The sequence below is a fragment of the Dasypus novemcinctus genome, chromosome 8 (assembly GCF_030445035.2).
Source record: "Dasypus novemcinctus isolate mDasNov1 chromosome 8, mDasNov1.1.hap2, whole genome shotgun sequence".
In the NCBI taxonomy this organism is placed as follows: Eukaryota; Metazoa; Chordata; class Mammalia; order Cingulata; family Dasypodidae; genus Dasypus; species Dasypus novemcinctus.
In genome coordinates, this window is record NC_080680.1 from 70,515,331 (window position 1) to 70,525,384 (window position 10,054).

The 10,054-nt window shown below is 37.7% G+C and overlaps 1 pseudogene; it reads left to right on the plus strand.

Moving 5' to 3' along the window:
* Positions 1-2,722: 2,722 nt before the first annotated feature.
* Positions 2,723-5,483, plus strand: LOC101419374 (adenylyl cyclase-associated protein 1-like; annotated as a pseudogene).
* The last annotated feature ends 4,571 nt before the right edge of the window (positions 5,484-10,054 follow it).

The window sequence follows — 10,054 nt, forward strand, 5'->3', positions numbered from 1 at the left end:
AGTGATATCTGCCTCAAAAAAAAAAACTCTGTTAATAACTTGCAAACTGATATGATATATTCCTTAGCCTATTCTGTTGGAAAAGATTTATCTTTTGTATTAAACTTCAGGCAGAAAAATTAAAATAAAATTTGATATCTCTGTGGTTACTGTCTTCCTCCATTTCTTTTACCTTTTAATTTCTATTATTACCTAGCTTTAGAATTGTTTCTTTGATGTAATGCAATATTTCAAAGAGTGGTTTATATACCAGGTGAGTGCCAAAACAAAGTTGTAAATAAAATATGCCAAGGTGTGTACACATATATATATCTCAAGGTATTAATCAGCAAAGGGCACAAATCATGAATACATTTTACCTTCATACTAATGAAAGTTGCAACCATTTGTCCAATGTGTTTTAGTCTTATTACTTTTCTTTATGACTGTTATCTCAAACTGTTTCAGAGACCACAAGTTACTTTGAATTATCTTGCTTGGAAACAAGTAAGTCAATCTTTATTCTTCTATGCTCCCAAGGAACTCCTCCATGAATATGTGTGTAGTAAACCGAGATGCTGAGAATCGAGGAATAAAATCTCTCCTCTAGTTTTCCTTTCTTTCCTCTCCTCTGCTATCAATTTTTCTCCCTCTTTTCCCTCTTTTCTCATCCTCCTTTCATCTCCACTCTCCTCTCTTTTCTACTTCTCTTATTTCTCATCTTGCATCTTCTGTTTCCTTAAATCCCTTTCTCTCCTCCCCAGCTTACTGGAGTGAGCAGCCATGAAGAGCCGAAGGGAAAGAGAGTGTGTGACATCTGTGACCCTCTAATCCAAAAACAAATTAATGACACATAAAAGATCTCACGGTGATTCTAACAGAGCTCCCTGAAGGAAAAAAAAATCATTTTTCCTCATTAATATTGTTACCAACCAACAAATTCTGAATATATCAAGGTAAATCCCACTTTAGTCAAAAAACTATACACAAAACATTGTATAACCTGGTGCTGATCTCTTTATGTGCTCTGAGATAACTTTATAAATGCCACAGTCATGTTTCCATACAATGCCAAGATCTGGCATTTATGAGGCAACAGTTCCCAGATCTCAACAGAAAAAAAACTAGAGTGTTTAAAATTCTAGAAGATGACTAAAAGGCAGACTTCAGTACCACACAATATAGAAAGAATAAAAAGAAGGAAGGAAGAAAAGAAGGGAGGGAGAGAGGGAATGGAAATATATTCTTCTAAAGGCACATCAGAAAAATGATAAAAGAAATTAATAAAAATATATCCCACTTCCATCCTACCAGCAATTAATATTTAAATTCCAAACTAAAGACTGCCCTCTTCACCCTTTTCCTTTCCTTATAGAAGGTAATGTGCTTTACCTGTCATACAGATGAGGAAAGAAATGCCTAACACACGCTCCAGGTCAGCTAAGTATAAGTATCTTGGAGTTGAACATACCCAAATTGTCAAATCCACACTAGTTTTTATTTATCCAGGGAAAAAAAAAGTTGCCACAAGAACATCTCTCATAAATCAGACCTTAAAAAATATCTGAGAAAGGGAAAATGAAGCAGTATTTTTGAGGTAGAATCAAGCAGCAAACAAAATATGTGTGGTAAATAAAGGATCCAATAGTTTTCTTCCACTCAGCGCATTCTCTTTAAACAAGAACATGAAACCCATTATCATCTTCAACAACAACAAAAACAAATATTTATGTAGCCTCCCCCCCAATAAAGATGCCATTTCATTCAAGATCAAATCTAACTTCTAATTATGTCAAATGAGGTGTTCTAATACCTGACCCTGCCTTCCTCACCCAAACACACTCTATGGCCCACTACCAATTTCCCACATATCCCTACTTCTGAGAATATGCATAGTCCACGCCCTCTGTTTAAAAAGCTTGTCTTCACTTCTCCACTTGCCTGAATTCTATTCAACCATTTGGTTTCAGGCCAAAAACTACTTTCTTTGAGGAGCTGATCCTGATTTAAGAATCTAAGTTACAGGAAGCAGATGTGGCTGAAACGATTGGGCTCCCATCTATCATATGGGAGGTCCAGGGTTTGATTCCAGGGGCCTCCTGGTGAAGACAAGCTGGTCCATGTGGCAAGCTGGCCCCACCAGAGAGCTGGCTCCTGTGGAGAACTGGCCTGAGTGGAGAACTGGTCTACCTGGAATGCTGGCCCACATGGAGAGCTGGCATAGCAAGATTATGCAACAAAAAAAGACGCAGAGGAGAGACAATAAGAGACACAGCAGACTAGGGAGCAGAGGTGGTGCAAGAGATTGAGCATCTCTCTCCCACTCCAGAAGGTCCTAGGATTGGTTTCTGGTGCTGCCTAAAGAGAAGACAAGCACACAAAGAAAAATACCCAGTGAATGGACACAGAGAACAGACAGCAGGCCCAAACAGTATGGGGGGGAGGGTTAAATAAATCTTAGGAAGAAAAAAAAAGAGTAAAATGTTAAAAAAAAAAAAAAAGAATCTAAGTTACTATCACTATTATGGATATTAAGAATACACTTTACACTTAACTAAAACATAACATTTTCCAGAACAGTCCTTGAGCCTCACAAGGCTTTCATTCAAGAAGCTTTTATCACCTTGGGCTACAAAATTCACCAAAGAAAATCATTCAGGACTGTACTTGTTGGTGCAATACAAGTGCAAGGAGTTCAGAGAAAGAAGCACATGAGTAAGCTTTGGACCCAGGAGTAGTCAGCATGCTCAGTGAGAAGACACTTGATGTTCAAAATGTGCCTGGAAGGTATCCAGAATGTAGTTACCAGAGAATCACTTAGGTTTGAAAGCCTTTTCTGCAAATTTGATAACCTCTACTATAGAAGTACAAGTGGAAATATCCAAGTGAAAATTGAGCCTTTTCTTAGTTTATGCCTACATGTGACAACCTTGGGGAAAATATTTAACTTGTCCATGAAAAACACCTAGAAATAGCAACAAATGTCTTGCAATGCAGTTTAGTTTAAAAGTGTTTCTATCTAAAACCAAGAGAATTCTGTGCAAAGTTGAACAATACCATTGTGCTTTAACAATTAATTAGTCAATTAATTAGTTCTCAGTGCCTCATCAATCCCACTTATTCAGAATTTAACCAGGATTAATTGGAATAAATTGGGACAAAATTAGCCTGAATATCTGGAACATTTTCTTAATCATTGAACCAATTAAACAATAGAATTTAAAATTGTATATTTAATGTCAATGATGGAACCAAGACAATATGATATCAAGAATAAACAAGAAATTGGAGGTTTAAAATGTTCTCTGTCATCATTTGCCCACCCTCTGTGTTCAGAAAGAACTATGCTTTAGACCACTGACTATTCTAAAATTTTCAAAACTTCATATTATATATTTGGTAAACTAATAGAGTTAAATTTCTCCAAAGCAAGCAGATTCTGCTGAAGAGATCTTACCAAATCCTGAAAAAGGTGCATTCTTTTTTAATATCTACTAAGAATACCAGAGAGCAACAGAGCACTCTTTGCATATTTTCCTTAGTATATAATTTTCCAAAAGTAGACAGAAGACAGCATGCAGGCTGATTCTCTATTCCAATTCTGGACTATATATTAATAAGGTCAGACAGAGCCTTTTTAATATAAAGTGATGGGGAGGAGAAAGTTCATTTCCAGAAGCATGGGATATCAGCTACCTTGGCCAACACTTTCAGTTGAAAATAATCATTATTTCTTTCCACTTAGTGGCAATGTTATAAATATTACTCTGCATACTTCTCAAAGACTAACCCAACATTTGTCCCCTTCTCCCAAATAACATAAAATCTACACACACTTTAACTCCCATACCCTGTCTCCTAACCATTTCCTGATGACCTCTCTTCTCATGCTGTGTAGCAGTTTGATATGATTATGAATTTCAAAAATAGATATTGGATTATGTTTGTAATCTGGTCTATTACTGGGCCCGATTGAGTTATGATTAGGGCTTTGATTGGGCCACATCTTGGTGGTTTGGGACTCACAGATAAAAGGCATGGCAAAAGACTAAAAGCTTTTGATGCAAGGGTTCTTAATGTTGGAGTTTTGATGTTGTAGTTTGATACTGAAGTCTTAAGTTGGTGCCCTGGGAAGTAAGCACACAAAGGAAAGAGAAGAAAGTCCCAAGAAGAAAGGAAGCTTGAACCCAGAGAGACACAAGACCCTGGAGAGGAGGAACCCAGGAAGCCTGAACCCTCGCAGATGTTGGCAGCCATCTTGCTCCAACATGTGAAAATAGACTTTGGCGAGGGAAGTAATTTGTGCTTATGGCCTGGTATCTGTAAGCTTCTACCCCAAATAAATACCCTTTATAAAAATGAACCAATTTCTGGTATTTTGCATCAGCACCCTTTCGACTGACTAATACATGATGTTGTGTATATTAGTGCCATTTTTCTCTAATTACACAAGGCATTATTAGTTTTATTTGATATAGTCCATGTTTGTTTAGATTTTCCACATACTGCCATAACGCTTATGTGAAAGAAATAAGTTATGCTGCCATGTTTTATACAAATAAGTCCTCAAGGAATACAAAAATGTGGGTAAGAACCTTGTGGACAAGGTCAAAGCTTACTTGACTATACGGACAGAACTGCAGGCTTACATTAGAGAGTAAAATGGGCCATGGCAAAAGAACTAAGTGGATTGCCATCTGGACTCCCTGCTGGATTGTGTCCTCATTCCACCACCCCCATCAGATCTTCCCAGTCCCCACCACCAGTCTCCACTAGTTCAGGCTCAGATGACTCTGCTTCATGTTCAGCAAAATTTGCCTAGATTAATCAGGTGGGGAGCGTGACACATGCTCTGAAACATGGACCTGATGACATGAAGACTCACAAGAACCCTACCCTGAAGGCTCAGAGTGGTCCAGGATGCAGTGGCCCCAAACCATTTTCTGCACTTTATCCAGGAGTCAGTCCCTCACCCGCAGCAGCCACAAAGAGCCAACTCTACTTGAAATGGAAGGCAAGAAGTAGAGAGTGGAAAATTAAGAAACTGTTTCAAACCTGGTGATTGATGATATACAGAGCTGAAAGAGGTAGCGTACATAAAGAAGTGTGCAACACAATATTGCAAATCAAGGGCAAAATTAACTCCTCTATAGTAAATAACTGTAAGTAACTCAGTCTGGTATTTGATGACATGGTAGGCATTGTAGAGATAATCAGTAACAGGGCTGTCAAAGCTCAAGTAATGGGTAAAGTGCCAACCATTTCCATGAACAAAAAGATGAGTGCCACGCTTATCTAAGCAAGAATTCCCTGGATTCTTAGATAGCCAGCGCCAAATCTCCTAAGATAAATGTTCTTATTCCTACAGAGGGCATGACTTTGAGTTCCCAGTCCCTGAGCAGTTCAAGACCCTCTGGAATAGGCAAAAGGCAGTTACTACAGTGACAAATAGTTGGATAAGCAAAGTGCCACTGAGTTCTTTGCCTTCTCCCATCACACCATGAGATAATTCTGTATTGAGAAGGTTCTTTCCTAGAATTCTTCTACCTTTCTGCTCTTAAATGACTTCTCTGCTCTGAGAAGCACAGCTACCTGCCTCCACTGAAATAAACCTCAGGCTAAGAGTTGGGGAAGGATAGCAGGTCATTGATCAACTGTAAGAAGATATAGCTTGTCTATATCAGCTCAACCACATCACCAGTCTATTATTTTGGAACTGCAGACTAGTATTAGTGGCTTCAACTTTCACCTTTTGGGGGTTATTCTATCAACAGTCTTTGGGGAAGAATAAAATGGTCCCCAGGAATTAATAGATAAGAATATTCACACAAGTTCATCTTTTTCTAACAATAAGCATGAGCATAATAACTCATGTGATTCCAGTTGGTTCTTCTAACCAAACTAATTTTTCACTGTTGACAAGTGAGAAAAGGGTTGCAATGGACCAAATGCTGAGGCTTGACCATCTAGCATTCCAAGCAAAATTGTTTCCTATAAGCATTCCTTTTATTTTGCATTCTATCCTGGGTCTGCCTGAACCATGAGATAGTATTAATACGTTCTCCTATATCAGGTGCTATAGTGTAGCAGTGCCCTGTATCCAGGGAGTTAAAGGACTCTCTGACCCTTTCTTTCTCTGGGATCTCTGCCTAGTAACTTTTTACAGATATGGCTTAAAAAGAAAAGGTGGGAGTGAGGAAATCAACATATCACTTCAAGGAACCTGGCATTCCTTCCTCCTTTCATGCTAGGTGCCCACTATCCAATCTTCACTGCCTTGTTTTCCTTGTCATGCTCAGCAGCTTAGGACATCTGTCCTGGCACCTGAGCACAGGATTAAAATCTTTACTGCAGGTTGGTTTTAAGTCTCTATGTATGACAGAACTTTTCATAGCATTTTAACATAAATTTCAGTTTTTCCCTCTAGGACAAACACCAAAATATGCAACTTTTTGGGGGGGAAGAGAGATTGTCCTATGACTTTAACCATTTCCTGAGGCTTGCAGAAATAATTCTTCAAGAAATTTAAAGTCATACATAAAATAAAATAAATACCAAACTTAAAAAAATAATGTAATTAGGTTCATTATTCCAGTTAGCAAAAACTGTAGACAGGTTTACAGTTCTTTGCTGCTGACAAGACATATAACAAAAACTTATGTCCCAAAATTTGACTGTAAAGATTTGAAACTTAACCAAAAGATATACCCATATTAATATAAAATTGGACATTGAGCAAAAAGCATTGCTACAGGTAAAAGGTGTGATCATGTAGTGATAAAAGTTTTAATTCACCAGGAAGATAAAACCATTTTAAATATGTGTACATTGGTAACACCATCTTAACATATACAGAACAAAAATTTACAGAGTCTCAAAAAAATACACAGATTCACAATCATTTGAAAGAGTTGAATTAACTCTTTTAATAACTAGAGTAATTTTGTCAAACAGACAAAAATCAGTAAGGATATAACAGTTTCGAAAAATAGAATTATTGAATTTGATCTACTGGATATATATAGAACACTGCACCTAAAAACTGGTAAAATACATTCTTTTCAAGCATATCCTAAGAAATTTACCAAAAACTGACCATATACCTGGCCATTAAGTAAGTCTCAACAAATTTCAAATGTTAAAATAAAATATATCACCTTCCCTGGTCACAATTAAGTCAGAAATTGATACCTATAACTAGAAAAACCTAAAGCTTTAGAAATGAATAAACATCTTTCTTAATAATTCAGGAGTCAAAGAAGAAATTATTGCTAGAATCAAATAATATTCTTAAATGAATGACAACAAAAACATTCTCTTAGAACTTGTGTAGTAATACATTAGAAAACAAAGATGCCTAATAATAAATGAGCTAAGCAAAAAATAAAACAAAATAAGAAACTAGGGGAGGTGGAAAGAAAGACCAGAAACAACCCAAAGAAAGTAAAGAATAGGAAATAATAAATATAAGAGCAGGAATAGAGGAAATAGACAACAAACCGAAAAGCCATTAACTGAAAAAGTTAATGAAATATACCAATGTTTGGCAAGACTGACCAAAAGAATACACAATGTGTGAATACACAAATGAACCCTATTAGGAATTCATAAATATATAAATATAGATGCTAAAAGATTTAAAAGATATTAAAAAGACAATATAATTTCCTTGATGCAATAAAAATAATTTTATAAGATTGACAAATTCTGAGAAAATATAACATGAAAAATTGTTTAAAGAAGAAATAGAAAACCTAAATAATACTATCACCATTAAAAATATTTGACACAGTACTTTAAAGTCTTACCACAGAGAAAACACCAGTTTGCAACAAAATTTCCCCTGGGCTATATGAAACAATCAAGGAATTGCAGGCATTTTAAAAATTCCAAGTAAATAAAAGAAAGAACATTAATATATTTTATGACGCCAACATAACTTTGATGATAAAACCTGACAAAGAACATAGAAGAAAATTAAATTATAGATAAATTATAGAAAAATATACCTGGATTCTTTTTAAAAAATCCTAAATAAAATATCAACAAACCAAATCCATCAGTGAATAAATAAAATAATGTGTTATAATGGTTAGGTGTATTTCTGAAATGTTAAAGTTGTTTTAACATTAGAAAATCAGTTATTAAAAGTTTATTATAAGCAACCAGAAAGATGGTAGTGGAGTAAGGAGCTCCTAGAGTCAGTTCATACTACAGGGCACTTAGTAATCACCCAGAACTATCTAAAACACCTGTTTGTTGACTCCAGGAGATCAGAAGAGTATGCTGCAGCAACCTTGAAAGAATGCAAGGAGGAGACTACCCATCTGCAAAGACGATTCATAAGTAGATCACTCCATGCCATGGAGGCTGGTGCCCATCCTCCACTGGCAGCACAAGCCACCTCGGGACAAATTCTGTAGCTGGAACTGAAAGCTCCACTTCCCCAAAAAAAGTAGGACAAAGAGACAGTGGGGCACCAACTTCAGCTACTGATTAGTAAATTTGGTGGGCTAGAGTATAACCCTAAGAACAGCTAAAGTGTGACCCTGTCCAAGACAGAAAGACACAGGTAGCTGCCATTTTAACTCTGCCCCTGACATGAGGGGAAGCAGGTGGACTGAAAACCACAGTGCAGGTAGGGGCTGGCTTCTTTCCACCCAGATCAAACTGCAGCCCTAGCCTAGGCATCAGCCCCACCTTTGGCAGGAAGGAAGTTGGCACCATCCTCTCTGGGTAACTGCAAGTACATCTGGCTGGCAGAGACTAAATAGTCAGAAGTCTACTAAGGCAACTGCAGTTATTTGGACCCTCATGGCATAGATTGCTGCCCACACCTGCAGCTCCATCCCTGTCCTAGGCAAGGGAGGAAGGGGTATGAAGCTTCATTAGTGTTTCTAGGCAACTAAAGTCTAGGCCTACGTGACTTGGATTATTACACACAGCTGTGGCTCTCTACCTATGCCTAGCAAAGAAGAAAGGTGGGAGAAGCTTCACTGGTCCCTGGGGCAACACAGGCAGCTTGAGCATCCACAGCTTGTAGCACCAACTACATCCTTGGCTCCTACTACAACCATCAAGAGAGAAAGGGCAAGAAAACCCTCAACTAAAGAGAGAAACCACACCCAGAATAAATACATCTAGGAAGACAGATAACAAGACACCAACAAAAAATTACAATCCATACCAAGAAACAGGAAGATACTGCCCAGTTAAAGGAACAAGATAAGCCTCCAGATGACATAAAGGAGGAGAGACAACTAATCATAGATGTTCAAACAAATCTCCTTAATAAATTGCATGAGATGGCTAAAGACATTAAGGATATTAAGAAGACATTGGGGAAAGTGATTTGGCCCAAAGGATAGAGCATCCATCTACCACATGGGAGGCCCAAGGTTCAAACCCAGGGCTTCCTGACCCATGTGAATAGCTGGCCCATGCGCAGTGCTGATGCACCCAAGGAGTGCCATGCTATGCAGAGGTGTCCCTTGCATAGGGGAGCCCCACACGCAAGGAGTATGCCCCATAAGGAGAGCCACCCAGAGTGAAAAAAATGCAACCTGACCAGGAATGGCAACGCACACACAGAGAGCTGATGCAGCAAAATGATGCAACAAAATGAGACACAGATTCAGGGTGCTGCTAACAAGAATACAAGTGGACACAGAAGAATACACAGCCAGTGGACACAGAAAGCAGACAACTGGGGGAGGGGGGGAGGGAAGAGAAATAAATAAAAAATAAATCTTTAAAAAAAGAAAGACATTGGATAAGCACAAAGAATTTGAAAGCATACATAGAAAAATACCAGACTTTATGGTAATGAAAGGTGCAATAAATGAAATTAAAAATATACTAGAATCATATAACAGCAGATTTGAGGAGGTAGAAGAAAGGATTGATGAGTTTGAAGACATGGTCTCCAAAAGCAAACATATAAAAGAACAGATGAAAAAATAATGGAAAAAAATTAAATAAGTTCTCAAGGAACTAAATGACAGCAAGAGATGTACAAACATATGTGCCATGGGTGTTCCAGAAGGAGAAGAGAAGGGAAAGGGGGGGGCAGAAG